This window comes from Accipiter gentilis, chromosome 30, assembly GCF_929443795.1.
Source record: "Accipiter gentilis chromosome 30, bAccGen1.1, whole genome shotgun sequence".
NCBI lineage: Eukaryota > Metazoa > Chordata > Aves > Accipitriformes > Accipitridae > Astur > Astur gentilis.
In genome coordinates this window covers 1,718,826-1,736,274 of record NC_064909.1, presented here as the reverse complement: position 1 = coordinate 1,736,274, position 17,449 = coordinate 1,718,826, and the positions used below count along the sequence as shown (strand labels likewise).

Genomic DNA, 17,449 nt, shown 5'->3' with positions numbered 1-17,449 from the left:
CATCAGAGCATCAGCACCTCATGCAATGAATGATTAAGACTGTTTAAATAGATCTGTTGGAGAAGAGAAACAATAATTACTTTGAATTACTGATCAGTGAACAAGTCCCAGATACTCTTTTACACCAATCCTGTGCACCTTCATTCCAGGAGGATTCCAGAGCTACCTTACTTGGTAAGCTCCCAGCAGAGAGGGAATACAAACAGCACATGATGCAGCAAGCTGCCATATCTGTGTGTGCATACCTCTTAACGACAGGAGCAGTGGAGACAATACAACAGGGTATAGAATAAAAACTGCTTGGGTAGAGCTATCCTAGCTACAGTCCTGCTGAATTTTAAAAATATATTGCAACACCTTTTTCCTGGAATGTAGTAGCTCTACTTAGAACTGTGTGAGAAATAATTTTTTCCCTGCCTTTGCATCATGGGGAAAAAAAAAAAAAAAAGAAAAAAAAAGGGGGGGGTTTAATTTCTTTGTTAATCAAAAACTACTCAGCATACACAGAGAAATACAGACACCAACTTCAGAAGAGCTCAGAACCACTGTATTCACCTTAAAGTGATGGATCCAAACGGAAGTCCCACCATTCTTACACCATCCACTCTACCTACCTACCACCCACCATCTGCTCTAATCCAGGAGCCAGGCCTTTTGTTTTGGCTTTCCCTCCTCTCCACCCTTTGTTCTTCTGCCCCCAAATCCCACCCTAAACCTCAGACAGTTTGACAGAGACTGGTACTTCCCTGCAAAAAGTCCTGGGTTTGATACAGTCTGTTAAATAAAAAGCTGTCTTATAAGAGAGTCATCAACCTTAATCATATCATTTTAAGATCAATAGCATCCTGGTAAGTATTGTAAAAAGTACAGTAGCATGCTGAATGGACTACACATTTTTTTCTACTGAGTTTAAGAACGTTTGAGGAATCTTGTAAATGATGCCATTGAGCACTGCCCAGAGAGGGAAGCTGCATGGGAACATATCAAGGTCACAGCAAACCTTACTCAGCTCTCTCTCCCCTCCATGCCCGCCCTCAACTGCAGCTTAGCGTGGGATCCTGACAGCAGGAGGTTCCCACTAGAGGCCTCTGGCTTCATCTCTCTATCAGCCCCCGGACTCTCAGCTCTTCTCAGGGACTCTCCATGCACTCCAAAGAAGAAAGATCCCAGGCATTTGTCTGGGGCTCTGGGAGCCGCTTGCCTCATTCCTTCTGAGGAAACAGCTGGAAAGTTGCCCTCAAAAACTCATTTGCAAGATGCATTCCCTCCAAAATTTTTATCAGCTGGCTCATTTCAAGCAGGTTTTACAGAGGGATGGGAGACCTGGACTAGATGAAAGAACTGGATCAACGCCTTTGCCTATGCCAGGCACCAGATCCTCAGACCCAAGTCATTCTTCACAAAGTCCCCAGTGAAAGCTTTTTACAGATGCAAAAACATGCAGGCCATTTTCTCCTCCTCCCTACCTCACCTTCCTGGCCCCAGAGTTACCAGAAAGTTACACATATTCTCTGCCTATCTAGGAAAATGCGAACACTCGCCTTTTCCTGCTTCTGTCTGTCTGAGAACTGACTGGAAAGACTAAAAAGCTCTCAAGACTAAAGAGTTTATCAAACTAAGGCACAATGACACTGGTAATGAAGAACATAGTGAAGAGAAGCACAATTTTAATTACCTTACTTTCCTAGGGAAAAACAGAGTGAGAGAAAGTCAAGAATGATCTCAGATCACAGGATTATAAGAAAGGGGAAGAACTATTGTTAGAGACCAGTATTGGCACAAAACCAAATGGGCATGAACTGGCTATGAACAAATTTAGTTTGGAAATTAGAAGCAGATTTCTAAACATCAGAGGAGTGAGATTCTTGAATGGCTTCCCAATAGGAAGCAACAGGAGCAAAAGCCATTTAATTTTGAGATAGAGATTGATAAATTTATGAAGGGAATACTGCAACATAATTTCCTGCAGTTACAGAAATGCTGTACTCCATGACTCAGGAGGTCTCTTTCAGTCTTGCACACCTCATCCTCTGCTAAGCCCAGACGGGATAAATAAATAAAATCCAGAGATGAGGTGCAATAGAACCAAAATATTAGCAGGGCAGCTAATATAAGGGTCTCTGCTTTCTTTATTAAGCAAAGTTTATGGGGGTTTTCTGAGCGGAATTTATCCACCTGTAGGAACTTCAGTATTTTCAGGTACAAATTTGGATCATAAGGGAAGACTGAATTAGGAATAAAGCTCTCTATATCTATCATCACCTGCAAAGAACGGTATGAAGGTGAGCTCTCCCACCTATCATGCAATTGTTAGACTAGACTGTGAGAAGTTACCTTCACAGACCTGGATGCAGGGGTTAAAGCTGTCAAAGGAACTGTAAAAAGGGGTAGATAAGTAAGAAAATTAAACCAGCAAATCATTCAGGAAGAATCTGAGTTAAAAAAAAGAAGTTTTATAGCTGTGAAGTGTGTGGATGTGTATAGAAACAATCACCTGCCTTTTTCAGACTTGACTGAAATTTTACTGTAAAGAAGCCTCTGAAACCGCTAAAAAGAGTCAGCAGGGAGAAATCTTTTCACACTCTATTTCTATATTGAAAAGCCCAGGATAATACCATCCTATTCTACACACAGAAGAAGAAAAAGCAAAACACATAAAGCTGAAAAAGCATGAAAAATAATAGTTGTAACATAAGAAATCATCTGTGAACTCTCCCATAGCACATCAAACATGAGGTATTCATTCATCCCCACAAATGGAGTCAGCGTTGATCTATAAGCTGCAGCTCTGTATTACACATTTCAGTTTCATGCATTTAAGCCAGACAAACATTCCCAGAGGATTGAAAGAACCCGTAAACTGTGGTTCTATTTTGGATCATATCACAGCATAACAAATCACAGTTTCAGACACTGGGATAAGGGGCTCAATAAACCAAGTAGCATGATATCTTCATGTATATCCCTTTCACACACGCAGCCATGTATAGAATCAAATCCACCTAAGGCCCTTCAAACTGTACAACTACAAAGCAATGATCACTCATACCTACATGTATCCATATGCCATGATTCATCCAAACATATATTCTTAACTACACATTGGTTACTACATACTGTTGTATAGCAGTAGCTAGCTAACCCTGTCCACATACACCAAGAATGTTTACCAGATCTGATCTCTCACATTTGAAGAAGCAGAAGAGAACATAAATTTTTAATGCAGAAAGTTCTTTTGGTGCTGCTGGTTTGTTTCGGTGGGTTTTCAGCTGTGCCCTATACAAACTGGTCCTCAGAAGCAGAGTCACTAGACCTATTTGGTAACCCACCAGTTCCCTGTGAGTGCTGTCCTGCAATAAATTTTGAATGCTGAGAATGATGCACTGGTCCCCCATTGGTCTAGCACTTTTTTTAGAGTCAAAGTGGCTTGTAAATTAAGTACAGGGTACTTGCATTATGGCTGTTTTTCCAATCCACCCTTTAAGTTGTAGGGTTTGTTTTTTGGGTTTTTTTTCCTTCTAAAAATTTACTTAATTTACTGGTTTCCCCAAAAATAACATTAAAACATGCAAGGGCATTAAAAAAGTTTCTCTTAATAAAGCGTCTTACAGCACCCTGCAGATTAGCAAATCTTTCTGAAATATGGAAAGACTTCTGTTAACTGCCGAGTAAAGATGAGAGACAAGACTTTCAAGCGAGTTCAAATATTGCTGAGGTACGAGATGCTATGTTTTCCTAAATAATTTTGCACATTAAATGTCTGACTGTTAATGTCAGTTGGTTCTCAGGCTGAGAAACTGAAAATGTAACTCCGAGCTATTTTCACTGTCTGGGCCGTGGGACATGAAGGAAGTCAAAGTAGCAAGCATGAGTATAACTCTCCAAACCCTGACAGTCACAGTCTCTTGTTCTCTGTTGTACTCAAAGTCAAAGCTCTGCAGTAGTTGCCTTCTTTCCAGCTAATGGTGTCTTGAAAAGATAAATGAAACAGGGAAAAATAACTTGGCTGAAGTACATTTTCATTTTTCCATTTTAATTTCACCTACAAGTCAGCCACCTTAAGCATGACACTGGGTGGTTGTCATAAGCACAACATTATTGACTAAAACCTAATATCAAGAACTCATAATTTGTTCTTGGGTATTTTCTTAAGCAAAAAAAAAAAAAAAAAAGGTTGTTCAATATAAAAAAATCCCTGAAGGGCTTCCAACCCTAATGCTGTACAGTATTAGACAATGAAAGAACTGTTAGTAAAGTGAACAAGAAACAGGAAGTTTGAACTACCTGGCCAAGTTTCACTCTATAACCTGAGTAACGTGTAATTAAAAATAACCAGCACAAAGAGTGAAAAACAGCTTCCAGTACAAATACATACTTTTATGATCAAGTGCTCTATAGACAGAAATGAAAGATATTTTTTTTTTCCCTAGAGAATATGATTAAAAGACAGTTATTCTTTAAATCTCAGGAAAAAGGGAAGAAGACATACATACAAACATGAAAATACAAAGTTTGCATAATGTTTAAAAACAGTATCTCTTTTTTAAATACAATATCCTGCCCAAAAGTTTAGTCTGTGCTAAAGTTACTACACATCCTTGTGGGTACTACCACAACTTCTGTGCCACTGTCATAGAGTCCTTCTGTCCTACCTTCCAGTCTGAAAGAAAGCATCTGCAATGCACAGTCTTTGACTTCTAGATGAGCTTAATGCAAATGCCCACATGCAACTTTCCAAAGGGCCTCTGAATCAGGCAAAGAATGCAGAGCCTAAAAACACAGGATTTGTGTAACCCAACTGGAGTACTGAAAAAGGGCATCAGGCGATTGAATGATTCACAGGGCTGGTAATGGAATACAGTATGTCCTTCCACCAGGTCACTAGGCTGAATCCCTTCTGGATAACGAGCAAAAAAACATTCCCATTTGATGGCTGCTCATGTGAAATGAATTGATCAAGGCCATCTCGATAAGTGAGCAAGTTTGCCACAGTATTATTTGTCACCTGAAACAAAAAGATCACAAGGACATCTGTGGGCATAACATAAACAGATTACAGAAGAAGCCATCCCAAATCTAACTAGTCAGCCCTTTGTTGGCAATCTGACAATGCTGCCCCCCAAAAAAATGAAGTTGAATGGAAAGATGCTGAACTTCAGTTTTGATTCTCTGACTGGACCAAGACAGACAGCTAGAGAGCGGCACTGGGGAAGCTGGCTCAGCCACGGCCCAAGGCATCACTTGTTCTGTGGCTGATCAATGGGACTGCGGTCTTCCAGGACTGTCAGTTTAACAGCTTTCACCCAAAGTAAATTAATTTTTCCTTCCTAAAATGGAAACAAAAGAAATCCAACTCACCTGTAAGGCTGTTCAAGATTTTTGAAAGATAATAATCCTTCAGTTTACAGGGATCTGCACTCAATAGAAAGATGTGGGTGCTAAGATGTACTTCAGCCCCAGCTGTCAGTGCACCTTTCTATTCAAGCAAACCCAGCTTCCTGCCTTTTAAATGTGCCAATTTTGTGTGTGCTAATCAAGTTACTCTTCATTTTAGTAATGTACCAAATTGCCAGAAAAATATTTTGTTTGCCTACCAGAAGATAAAATTGAGCCTTAAGCATATTTTCTTAAAAAAAAATAAAAATAAAAAAAATTACCATTTGGATGCAAACACTGAAGCTTTTACTTTATTTTGGGTCTGCTTCAGCTGCAGTAAGATCTATTAAAAAAAAAAACCAACACAAAACAAACCAAAACTAAATCCTCCATCCATCCCCTGTATCCCTGCACCACCAAATCCTGTACCTGAAAGTGTATTATAATGCCCAGCCTTCAGTCAAAGGCACAAGCTGTCAACACGAGAGTGAAGCACTAGTGTAGGCATGCACATACATGCGCAGGCACATACATAGTATTTATAAAACTGCTACTGTAAGTGATTTGGCGTTTATTTTTTTAATTAACTGAAAACAATAACACAAGAGCTCTTCATCTGACATGAGCTTGGGTTTCATCAGCTGCTGGAAAAGATTCTCTTGGAGAAATGAAATTACAGTGTTTCTCCATGTACTTTCAGTGGATTTCAAAATAAACACAGCTATATGATCATGCCAGTTGTAGGTAAAGTTGCAGGTCCTGATACATCTATAAAGAGGCTGCAGAGCTAGACACACAATCTGGCTAACACATCATATTGGCTATATGACAGAATGCCCATTTAAAAAAAGAAAAGTGAAGCACAAGTGAAAAGAACTAGGAACAGCAGTTACAAAGGGTGCCCTTGGCCTACTTGCTGCACCTGGTTATTGCGTTATACACCACATGGCATAAAAGACAGTTTATTATTTGATGGTTCTTCTGCTCATCTGCATTTCTCACCATGTCAAGTTTCTCATATAGAACAATGCATGAGAGCAGGAAACTAAAAATGCAGACGAAGGCTTCATAACTGCTTTTGCTCTATGCTCTACTTTAAAAGTCAGCAGTTACACTGTGAATCAGTTACCTCCCCCCCGCTCCACAAAGGACAATTTGACAAGATGGTAAGCAACAGCCCTGAGTACAAAACTTATCCTTTCCAATGAATGCACTGAGAAGTGCAGCCTGTACTAAATAACAACACTGCCAGCTGCCACTTTGTCTTTTTTTTCTCATATGGGACCTTTACAATTCATGGTCTCTTGTGCTTATCTGATTATAAAAAAGGAAGGGGGGAATCTCAGCAGGGTCTTTTTCAGTCCCTAGGAACCTAGAAATTCCTACCTCTTTCCCCTATTTCATGCTCCAAAACACATCAGCTTGATACATACTTTTGCTAAGTGCTCAGAAGATTACTTCAGAGGTTTCAGGGTGTAGCAAAGAAAACAAAAGGGATTGCGCCATTGCTTTGATTTAGTGGCTGGCAAGGTCAGTACAGTATTTAAATGTGATTATTTAATGATATATTAGGTCACTACCATGTTTTTGTAAGTATAATTAAACTCATTGAGTGCCTAAGAGTTTTTTAAAGACTTCTTGTTCATTATTTTTTACATTTAAGAAATAATACTTTCAATAATGGATTGAGATTAAAGAGAGATTTAAGTTTTCCAAGGATTCTGATGAATCTGGTTAAGAAAAGAACTTTGGAACTACAGATAAGAAAAAGGAACAGTTCAGTCATCAAGTGTCTCAGACACAAGATGACAGCTGTACATATTTGAAGATGTAAATAAATTAATTTCTCAGAGGATGCTCATGCACACGAGTATTGGCAGATCTGATGTAGTCTGTCTGGAAGAGTTAGGACTAGCTGCATACAGGTATCTACTCCACTGAAATTATTCTTTGGGGAACTTATTCCTGCAATAATTCCTTTCCATCTCCACCTTCAGAGCTATTAAATCTTATTTGCTTTCCTTCATCCTCTTTGCAAGTCAACATTTTTTGATGTTGCACAGGATGACTTGAGAGGTCTCCACTTATGCTGATAAACATATCCCTTGTATAATGGAAAACGTGGCATTCCAAATGACTGCAAAAGTAGAGACAGGCAAATAAATCAGAGATAACACCACATCTATCACTGTTCAGTGTGAAAAATCATCTATGAAATCTGTTCTCAAAGAACAAGGCAGGTTACTACAGCACAGGGAGTCTTTGATATGAAACTGAGCTTTTAATTGGGGATCCTGCTTCTGTTATATAAAGCAAAAAGAGGCTTTACCTACAACAGAGAATAAGGACAGATTCATCTCAGCTATGTGAGCATCACAAGCCTTCATAACCTGTGGTAACATTCAGAAACATTCTTAGAGAAAGGATTTTGCAGTAGGCTTCATTAAGTACATTACGATAAGTTGCTCAAAGAAGAATTGACAATAAGAACAAGAAGCTCTACTAAACAATGACCAAAACTAATATTAAAAACCAAACTGTCAGTAATTTGTTGAGTAACCGTAAGTCTTGCTCTGGCTAGACTCAGTCAGCAGACTTACTGTCAACGTAAGCAAGTAGTAGACAAGCACTCCAATGACAAGCACAGAATTTATAGCGCTGTCAACATCGTAAGTTATCTACTGGCAGGTAAAAAGAGCAGTCTCTAATGAAAAAAAGCTACTCAAGGAAGCTCTGTTTCTTTAGTTTGGCATAAATATAGGTGGAGGATTTCTTCACATTTTAAATATCACACACATATGTCAAATTAAGCTAATGGTTTGGAGACTCTGCAGGAGTAAACTGTATGACCTCAGCGTCAGCCACAGACAGACTTACAGTGTGGACTCTCAGGTACAAAGTAACTCAAAGAAAAACACTCAGGAGCAAAGTAAAACACATACTAAAGTGAATTTCCAAACAACACAGTAAAAATAGGATCAGGCACATCAAACTGTCTTTTCCATTTCTGAAGCAAAGACTTTAATTTGAAATATAGGCAAGTAGGAGAACTGAACTGAAATCACTTCAATTACCATATTAAACATGTCATGCAGACAAACTAAATATATGGGAGATGCAACTGATAAGAGCTTAGCTGAACATCAGTGACAGTGGAGGAGACATACTTTCAGTGAATAAATTAGCCTCCTACCAAGACAAGCATCTGTTAGGGTGAAATGTGTCTCAGGATGTCTGATATCTCGTATCATTCTCAATGAACTTGCTCCACTGCCCAGGGGTCCAGCATGTCCTGCACAACACATGGGAGACCGCTGAGTAATCCCATCAAATAGTCTGCTTGTAGGAAAATGAAAGAGATTCCTCAATAAGTTACCGAAGGAGCAGTCAGACATTTGACTAGTGCCTGCTAGTTCAGAGATGAACTGAAAAGGGAAATCTTTCCTCTGATCCAGTAAATCATTTCAAAGGGCCATTCATACCTGGATGTCTAATGAATCATAAGGAGTATAAAGAAATGGCTATTTTTTTCCTGAAAAACGACTAATATCCTGAGGATGCACTGCCTCACAATAACTGTTTACCTGTCTCTTGCAAGTAAGAAAGTTGAGTTCTGCTCACATACTCTACTGATTCAGCAGAGGTAGTACCAGTCTAAAATTTTCAATGATGTATAATAATTGGGAGTCTGAATGACTGCATTCCATATGCTCATTCAGTTCTTGTAATCTGCTTTGCCCAGCACGTCTCACATCAGAGGACTCAAAACCTGCAAATCTTTCCAGTCCACTGCAAGTGATTTGTGACTAACAGGAACAAAGCCAGGTAGAAACATCTTGTTTTTCAAGGCACAACCAAAGCCCCAGGTCACAACAGAAACATCAAGTTCTAATAGAGGTCGTATCAGATGGGAACTTGACAGCTCTGATCCTTCTCTTCTCACAATAGAACTGCACTAGTTAAATAATGTCTGCGTTCCTTTTAAAGCCTATGATTCAAGGAAATCCAAATTCCTACTCCACAAAGCAGCAGAATATTATTATACACACCAGGATACGCAAAAGCAAGTATACACACACAAAGGTAAGGACAGTCTGTTATATCTCTTGTATATATTTGACTCTTTGTTATATATGGGTAGAATATGGCACAATTATCAGATTCCTGTACCAATAGTGGTATTGGAACTTCTATAAAGCAAGCTGTATGCCTGCCTGAACATATCCCTCTCCCTTTCCCCAAACTACTTGACAATATGCAGTTCAGTCATTAGGGTTTACAGGTCTTATTATTCAGCTTATAGATCTCCAACCTCTGCTACACATCTGTGCTGGATACAAAGGATACATTCCCATATCAGATGTCTAACTCCAGCCTGCAACTTGATCAACACTGAGTGAGAGTTCTTCCTCACCTCCCACACCATTACAGAAGTGACATTTCTGTCAAGAGATTCCACACTTTCCCTCCCATTCTTTATCCAGGCCGACACCACAAGAGAATCCAGAAAATATAACAGGATCATAACCAGGCTGTAATTTCTAAAGCTGATCAACAGAATTTATATTTTTCTTTATAATTCAGATCATCACTTTAAAAACAAACAAAAAACCTACCTCCACAACTTAAGGGAACAAAAATTAAAAACATTGGCTGCTCTGACTCGATGCTATATACTGTAGCTTTCTGCATGCGTGAACAATTTCTGTTTTAATTGTTTAAAACATCTTGCCTCTATGCGATTTTTCACTTGAAATTTTACCACCTCCCCGTTTCAGGGAGGACTATGCCAGATGCAGCAACACCGCCCTCTGTCCGCTGCAGAGAACATGGCATTTAATGCCTCTGCTCTTCCAGAGCTGCCAATGTGTTTAGTTAAACTTAAACAAACATATACAACATTTGCTCGGCAATGCTTTGGCATCCAGATTTCTACTGATAATACAGTTTTATAAAGATTTTTATTCCTGCTGCATACATCCCAGTGCGTTTTAAAACTGTTTAACATAAGATATTTTTTTTTACTCTGGAAAAGTAAATGACAAATCATTTCAAGCTTCTTGAAAGGTTGGGGTTTTGTTGGTTTTTTTGTTTGTTTGTTTTGGGGTTTTTTTCCAAATCTCCCTCTTTAATCATCCGCACAAGAAAAGCCAATTACAACTCTTACCAGCTTTCTTTCCCCCCACATACAAAAGCACTTGCTGGTTTCCCCTTCCCCACTCCTGCAGCAAAGCGTCAATGTGGAAAGAGGATTTCAAAATAGGAGCACAAATGCTGACAAATCCTCAAAGGTTTTTTTACACTTTTATTTTGCCTCCATGTTTTCACAGCTGCTCTGCTTAGAAGACAATAAAAAACCGGCCTGCAAAAAACATTACAAATTAAGAGACTGGAAAACTGCAGCCCAAGGAGGAGGATGTGACTTTAGTTTGACTTACCAATTTTATTCAGCTGTATATTTTCCTACTTGCTTTTTACAGCAGCTGAGCTCAGTGCTCAGGAACATCCACCCCGTGTCAGGGAGCCAGGCGGAGCGCTGATCCCCACGCTGGTTGCTGCTGAGCGAGCGGAGCTGGGGTGGCGGCTGCTGCCGTTGCTGTTGCTGCTGTGTGCGCTCGCTCAGCCCCTGATCAGGAACTGCTTCCCATTCCCCAGCCCGGCTCTAGCGCTGCAGGCTTCGGGAGGCAGGGCCGGCCCCTGCTACTGTGCTGCACTTTCTTAAAGGGACAAGCTCCGGCCTGGCAGGAGCGCACGCGAACCGGGAGCTACCAGGGCTCCCCGGGGTGGCAGGCTCACCGCCTCCAACCCGGGCGATACCCATCGCAACACCAGACGGTTTCTTACGTGCCTCGAGAACGAGAGCAACGCTCTTCTACACAGCTTTTCATTCAAGGCTTTTAGGTGTTGCGGTTGTTTATTTTTGCTTCCTTCACACCCTCTGCAACGTAGGTGGGAATTATTGCACTGCGAAGGAGGAGGCAACAGCAGCAGCGGCTGGTTTCCCTGGACCGTGGGCGCAGGGCCCCATCTGCGGTCGGGACCCCAGCGGGGTGCATGCAGTGTGTCTGCTCCAACCCCGTGCTCTGTGCTGTACGCTGTGGCACGCTGTCCCCAGCCCACGGTCTGCAGCGGCATTAGGATTAGGGATATCCCCTGGCAACTCGGAGCATTTTGACCTTAAGAGATTTTATTCCCTTGTAGTAGAGAGGATATGACTTCACTAAATAAAAAGCCCTCATTTCTCAGTTTTTCCTCCTCAGTCATTCTCCAGGTAGCTTTAATCCCGTGCAAACCACTGTTTCTAGGATGTTTTCTGTTTTCTGACTTCACTTTCAACTATATCTGATATTAATAGCTAGATTAACATGGGGGAGCTCCCTGCCTCATCTGTGTTGCTGTCTGCAGTGGGAGAAACCGCATTCTCTGTTAAACAGTAATGCTGAAATTCAGAGATAATAACACCATCTGCAAAATCTCTCTCTTTTTTTAAACTCATGGAAATACATAGTTTGCTCTCTGTACATGTAAGTCATTTGTTTTCATTACAACAACTGAACTCTCATGATGACAACACCAATCAACACTTATCACAAGGCCAAGTCATATATATACAAAAATGTATATATTTAATGGCACAACCAGAGAAAGCAAGTCACAGGGGAAAAATATCACCTTCAAACTGGCAGGCCAAATCAAACAAGATGAGACTAAGTCACCACTGTCCTGTCTTCTCTGCCTTCATATACACCAATGCACAAAAAGCACAGAATGGGTACAAGCTGCTAGCTACCCATGATGTCTTTCTGTTTCTATGGTCCTATGGTAAAAGGACATGGGTACAAACCAACAGGTGAGTCCAGCCCTTTAATGCTAAGAGTCCTTCACAAACAGGCTCAGTAGGTATCCGCTAACTACTGGCATGTATGCCTTCTACCCTTTAAGCAAAGTAGCCATTTAGCCACATGTTACTAAATTATAATCTTCAGCATTATTAGCTTTGTATTAAACCACGGGGACCCATCCATGTTCCTCTAGCATGAGCTGTACTATGTTCCTGCCTTTCTCAGCATAAAGCCTGGGAAAGTTTTATATGATTTACACATGCAAACCACGTATGATGCACGGTAGAAGGGATCTTTTAATTCCATCAATCCTCCCCTCCATTCACACGTTTCCATTGGTCTATTAATTCTCGCTTTTCACTCGCATCTCTCCCTACTACTTTTTTCATCTTATCCTCCAAGTCCCTGCCCCTTTAGTCCGTGTTTTCCCCTCCTGCTGCCAGGTACTTCTGCAGCTGATCTCCACCTTTCCAGCTCCACCTAACTGTCTTGGCCTCCCCTTCTCCCCTCTATCCTCACAGTTTCTTATTGGAAGAGGAATGAAGAGATGAAAGGAGAGGTGGGAATGATTAACTGATTCCTTCTCTTGCTTCCCTCTCCTTCCTCCAGCCATGGTTCTGGAGACTTGTATCCAGCCCTAGAAACCAACCTGCAGCAGCAGGCTAAGGGACAAGGGTTAGGTAGGCTTACATTACCAACACTACCTCCCTTCTTCTCACCTTAGCACACTGTACTATTTATTATGATACAGTGTAACCAAGATAAATGTCGTGTTCATTAGTTAAAAGTTTACAAAACACTCATCTTTAAGACAAAGCCAGTCATCCCTTTAATGCATCAGCTAAGGTTATTCTGATATGTTCAAAACAGGCAGAGTCTGTCTACAAGGCAACAGGATAAGGCGCTGCAGTGGATGGGGGTTTGAATGGCAAAGACACCACTGATGGAGAGAAACCAGGACTTGGCAGGAGCTAGAGTGATGCTCCATTGCTCTGCACACAAAAAACAAGAACATGCAGAACACCAGAAAGCGCCCAGCAGGAAACAGGCTTGTGCCACTGGACCAGAATGATCTAACCACCATAAATGTTAAGATAAAAAAAGAATATCTGCTGTTCCTTACATATGTTGCTCCTTGATCCTCTCATAATCCCATGTGAAAACTGCCTCCCCTCTCACCGCAGCATCTGGATGTTCCATTGACAGAGCATTGTCTAATAGTTACAGCACAACTCCTGGTTTCTATTACTGGCTGTAGGAGACATGTGTGGTATATTAAATAAAATAAAGGACATATAGAATTTGAATTGTGCTGCATGCTCCAATATTTAGTCAGCAGTAAATGAAACTAGATATATCACTGATTCTTTCTGTGACTCTGTTTCCCCAACAACAAAAAAGGACATTAAACTCTGGTGTTATATAATTTAATACTTGTATTAGTAACAGCTTGGGATGAAAGATGACAGAGAAGCCAGCTTTTTATTATTAAATACTGAAATGCAGGTACCTCAGTGAAAACTGAAAAGTGTTGCAGTTTGCAAAAATGTTGATTCTGCAGAGCAGAAGCCCTTGCACAAGAGGTGATGTTTAATAGGAGCTATTTTGGTGTCTTAGCTTATAGGGGACAGCAAAACCAGAAGTCATCCCAAAGTTACCAAGAAAGTAAAAAGGTATGTTTCTCTTTCTGAACAGTGTATCATGTAAAGTCTACATCCCAAGACAGCACAAACATACCTACAAAGGCAGCTCCTTCTGAATTTAGGAATAAGACCATTAAAGAAATAACCTGCCTATTTCTATAAGCATTTTTAGGCTCTGATGACCGAGGTCAAAACCAAAAAGCTATATTATTATCTGAGTATAAGGGCTCTTAATAGTAAGGAGTGAAAAGACAAGGGAAAAGGGACATAAAAGAATGAACAGATTATTTGTTGCTCAAAACAGATTCCTTATAGAACGCCAAAGTAAAAGCTTCTGTGAGATGTTGCTCTACCTCTGGAGAAATGAACTGTTTGTTAGATCCCTTGTCAAAACAAAAGGACACGGGTATATTAATCTAACAACAAAAGTGCCCATTGTGAGAGGAGACCAAGTGCCAGGCTGTCTGCTCCATCTGACAATGCAATTAAACACCATGGCTTTGTGAGCTTGGCTGCATGCCTTGCCTGACACCACCACCCAGTGCTGCCATAGGGTCTGCAGCTCAGTCACCACAGGCTACAGAACTAGCAACACTTTCATACCCTTCCTACAAAGACAGTTTCTGCATGCCTCCTGGTCTCTGAAATACCACACAATGTTTTGAGCATCTCTTGAGTGTGACATGCAGAGCAGTATTACTACTATACACTGACATTGGGTGTAACATGGTGATGGAACCATCCCTATCCTTACTTATCAAAGAGCTGCAAGAAATTCTGTCGCCTGTCACTGAGGGGCTGAAATGAGGCATATATAGTCAATACAATACAGACATGCATATATGTTCTTTTAGTTAATATAATTCTTCTAAAATTATTTTTATCTTTGGGCTCAAATCACACCATCAGATCTAAGGGCTGGATTCCACTCCCACTGAATTCCTGATGAATAAGGATGGAACCATGCTCCAATTCAGGGATATATAAATTTCAGATTGAAGCTTTTCAATCCTAACCCACATCTTTAAGGTGTTAATGCAGCAGTTTGGGAACTTGCTGTGAACTTTAAAAAAAGTAGGGATCTGGACAATGCTCATCTGAAATAGTGTTCATTATTAATGCCACAAGATTGTTTTCCACTTGAATCATAATGCATGTACATACCTGTGTGTGCATGTATGCCTTTATACAGGTGAATGCATGCAGTTGAGAAACTGCAACAGAATTTATTGTTGTTAAGGTTAGCTTGCACCTGATGTATTATTGGTGTACTTCTTTTTCTGCAGGATTCCTAATACCATGGAAAAACATATTTTAGTTAGCTGCCACTACAAACCCAGCACAAACATTTATTTTTGGTGGGTTTATTTTCTCAGTTAAAAAAAGAAAATTTGGTTAGAAGTAAATAAATTGGTTCCTAGAACCTAAGCCTTATCAGATCTGTAGGAGTTGTGCAGTTAATGAAAGTTATAGACTTCAACATGAAGATAATGTTCCTTGACAATGCCTTAAATCAATGTACTAGCTATCAAACTACTTCTACCAATTGTTCTTAAATAAAAAGATTTGTTTTCCATATTATAAAATGGCCCACACCACAGAATTTAGGTCAACTACATTCAAATCTGTATACATCATAATAAAATGTAAGATGTTGGTTTGGACCTTTCTGGAGATGGCACATTTCAATTTCACCCTTTTCCCTGTTCATACCTCCTCCTCTTTCATTGGCTTCTCAAGCCCATTATAACCCATTCTCCTGCATTGGTTAAGATTTAGTGAGTGGTCTGCACAAGTTGTTGGCTGACAAGGGAAAATGCAAGCCCGAAAGAAAAGCCATCAGTATTTGCTGCAATTCAGACAACAGCTATGGAAAGAGGAAAAAGACATTTGCTCTTCAGAAAGAAGAGGTTTACAAGCTCTTTGTCCTGGTTTCAGCTGGGATAGAGTTAACTGTCTTCCTAGTAGCTGGTACAGTGCTATGTTTTGGGTTCAGTATGCGAAGAATGTTGATAACACTGATGTTTTCAGTTGTTGCTCAGTAGTGTTTAGACTATAGTCAAGGATTTTTCAGCTTCTCATGCCCAGCCAGCGAGAAAGCTGGAGGGGCACAAGAAGTTGACACAGGACACAACCAGGGCACCTGACCCAAACTGGCCAACGGTGTATTCCATACCATGGGACGTCCCATCTAGTACAGGAACTGGGAAGTGGGGGGGGGCTGGGATTCGCCGCTCAGGGACTAGCTGGGTGTCGGTCGGCGGGTGGCGAGCAATTGCCCTGCGCATCATTTGTACATTCCAATCCTGTTATTACTACTGTTGTCATTTTATTAGTGTTATCATTATCATTATTAGTTTATTCTTTTCTGTTCTATTAAATTGTTCTTATCTCAACACAGGAGTTTTACTTTTTTTTCCCCAATTTTCTCCCCCATCCCACTGGATGGGGGGGGAGTGAGTGAGCGGCTGCGTAGTGCTTAGTTGCTGGCTGGGGTTAAACCACGACACTCTTAGAAAGTGAAAGTCAGAGATTACTCCAACTGAAGGAAAAAAAGAAAAAAATGTGGAAATTTTACAGGAATTGTCTCATTTCTCCCTTTAGTTTTGCTTGGTATTTCTCAAACATTTTGAAAGTGCAACTCTGTTTTCAGATAACAGCCCAACTCAAACCCAGATTCCTGAAGACAAGGGAGAGAGACTCAGACAGAATTAGATTAAATTTCCTGCCACTGAAATATTGATCATCTGCCAGCAATTAAAGGAAGTTAGCAGAACCTGACTACTGTAAACATTTGTAGCCAGCAACTTCACCATGGCTTCACTTGCCTGCCTTGAAGAAACTTGGGTTGTGTTCACACCTAAGATCTATGAGCATTTTGAACCTATTTGTGATACTTTCTCAGGGATAGCAGACCACAGTTTTGGAAAAAAAATAAATTCAGCTGAACTTCAGATCCTTTCAGTTTCTTTCTGCTATTCAGTTAGCAAAACAGAGGGCACTGATTCGTAAAATGGAGTCTTCCTCTGCTTTCCCCATAATTTTTGAATGCTTCCTTCTATTCTATACAGATCTTCTCATCTTCCAGAGAAATAATTTAAAAAAACAAAACAAAACAATTGTGTTCTAGCAAATGGTCACCTTACAGAAAGGTGCAGACAGGTGATCTGAATCACAAACATCAGTAACCACATGTTGTTGGCTAGATCTACTAAATATCTGAACTAAGGAGGGCTGGAGTGAGCTTGCCCCTAGGTAGCCATTCTAACAAAAGTCAGGATAATGCCATTCTTTAACATTTTTCACTAGAAGGATTTTTTTGCCTTTTTGAAAAAAAAAAAATCCAAAGATCACCTTGGGCTGCACTGCAACATAGGCTTTCACTATTACTAATTTTAAAATTAGTTTGGGCTCTGAATGGTATGGGGTTTTTTTTCTTTTACTCTCCTGATTTATGTGCATGGATTTGTTTAGCTGCATGGCAGGGAGGGGTGTGGGGTTTTTTTTAAGTTTTGGAAGTGTTTAGGGAATGCCTGATTTTGTATTGACTATCATTTAATTAGCAATGATCTAGATCAAAATGTATTG

At 40.3% G+C, this 17,449-nt stretch overlaps 1 protein-coding gene across 10 annotated transcripts in view; it reads right to left on the bottom strand.

Annotated features, from left to right (window-relative positions):
- DAAM2 (dishevelled associated activator of morphogenesis 2) overlaps positions 1 to 17,449 on the bottom strand; it is a 238,949-nt gene that overhangs the window by 200,432 nt on the left and 21,068 nt on the right. For 2 of the 10 annotated variants that reach the window (XM_049833704.1, XM_049833710.1), the window contains exon 1: positions 10,815 to 11,121. The exons of the other annotated variants lie outside the window; for them this stretch is intronic. The gene's annotated coding sequence lies outside the window, so the exon portion shown is untranslated. Of the gene's footprint in view, positions 1 to 10,814; positions 11,122 to 17,449 lie in introns of those variants that run through there. 10 annotated transcript variants of the gene reach the window in all.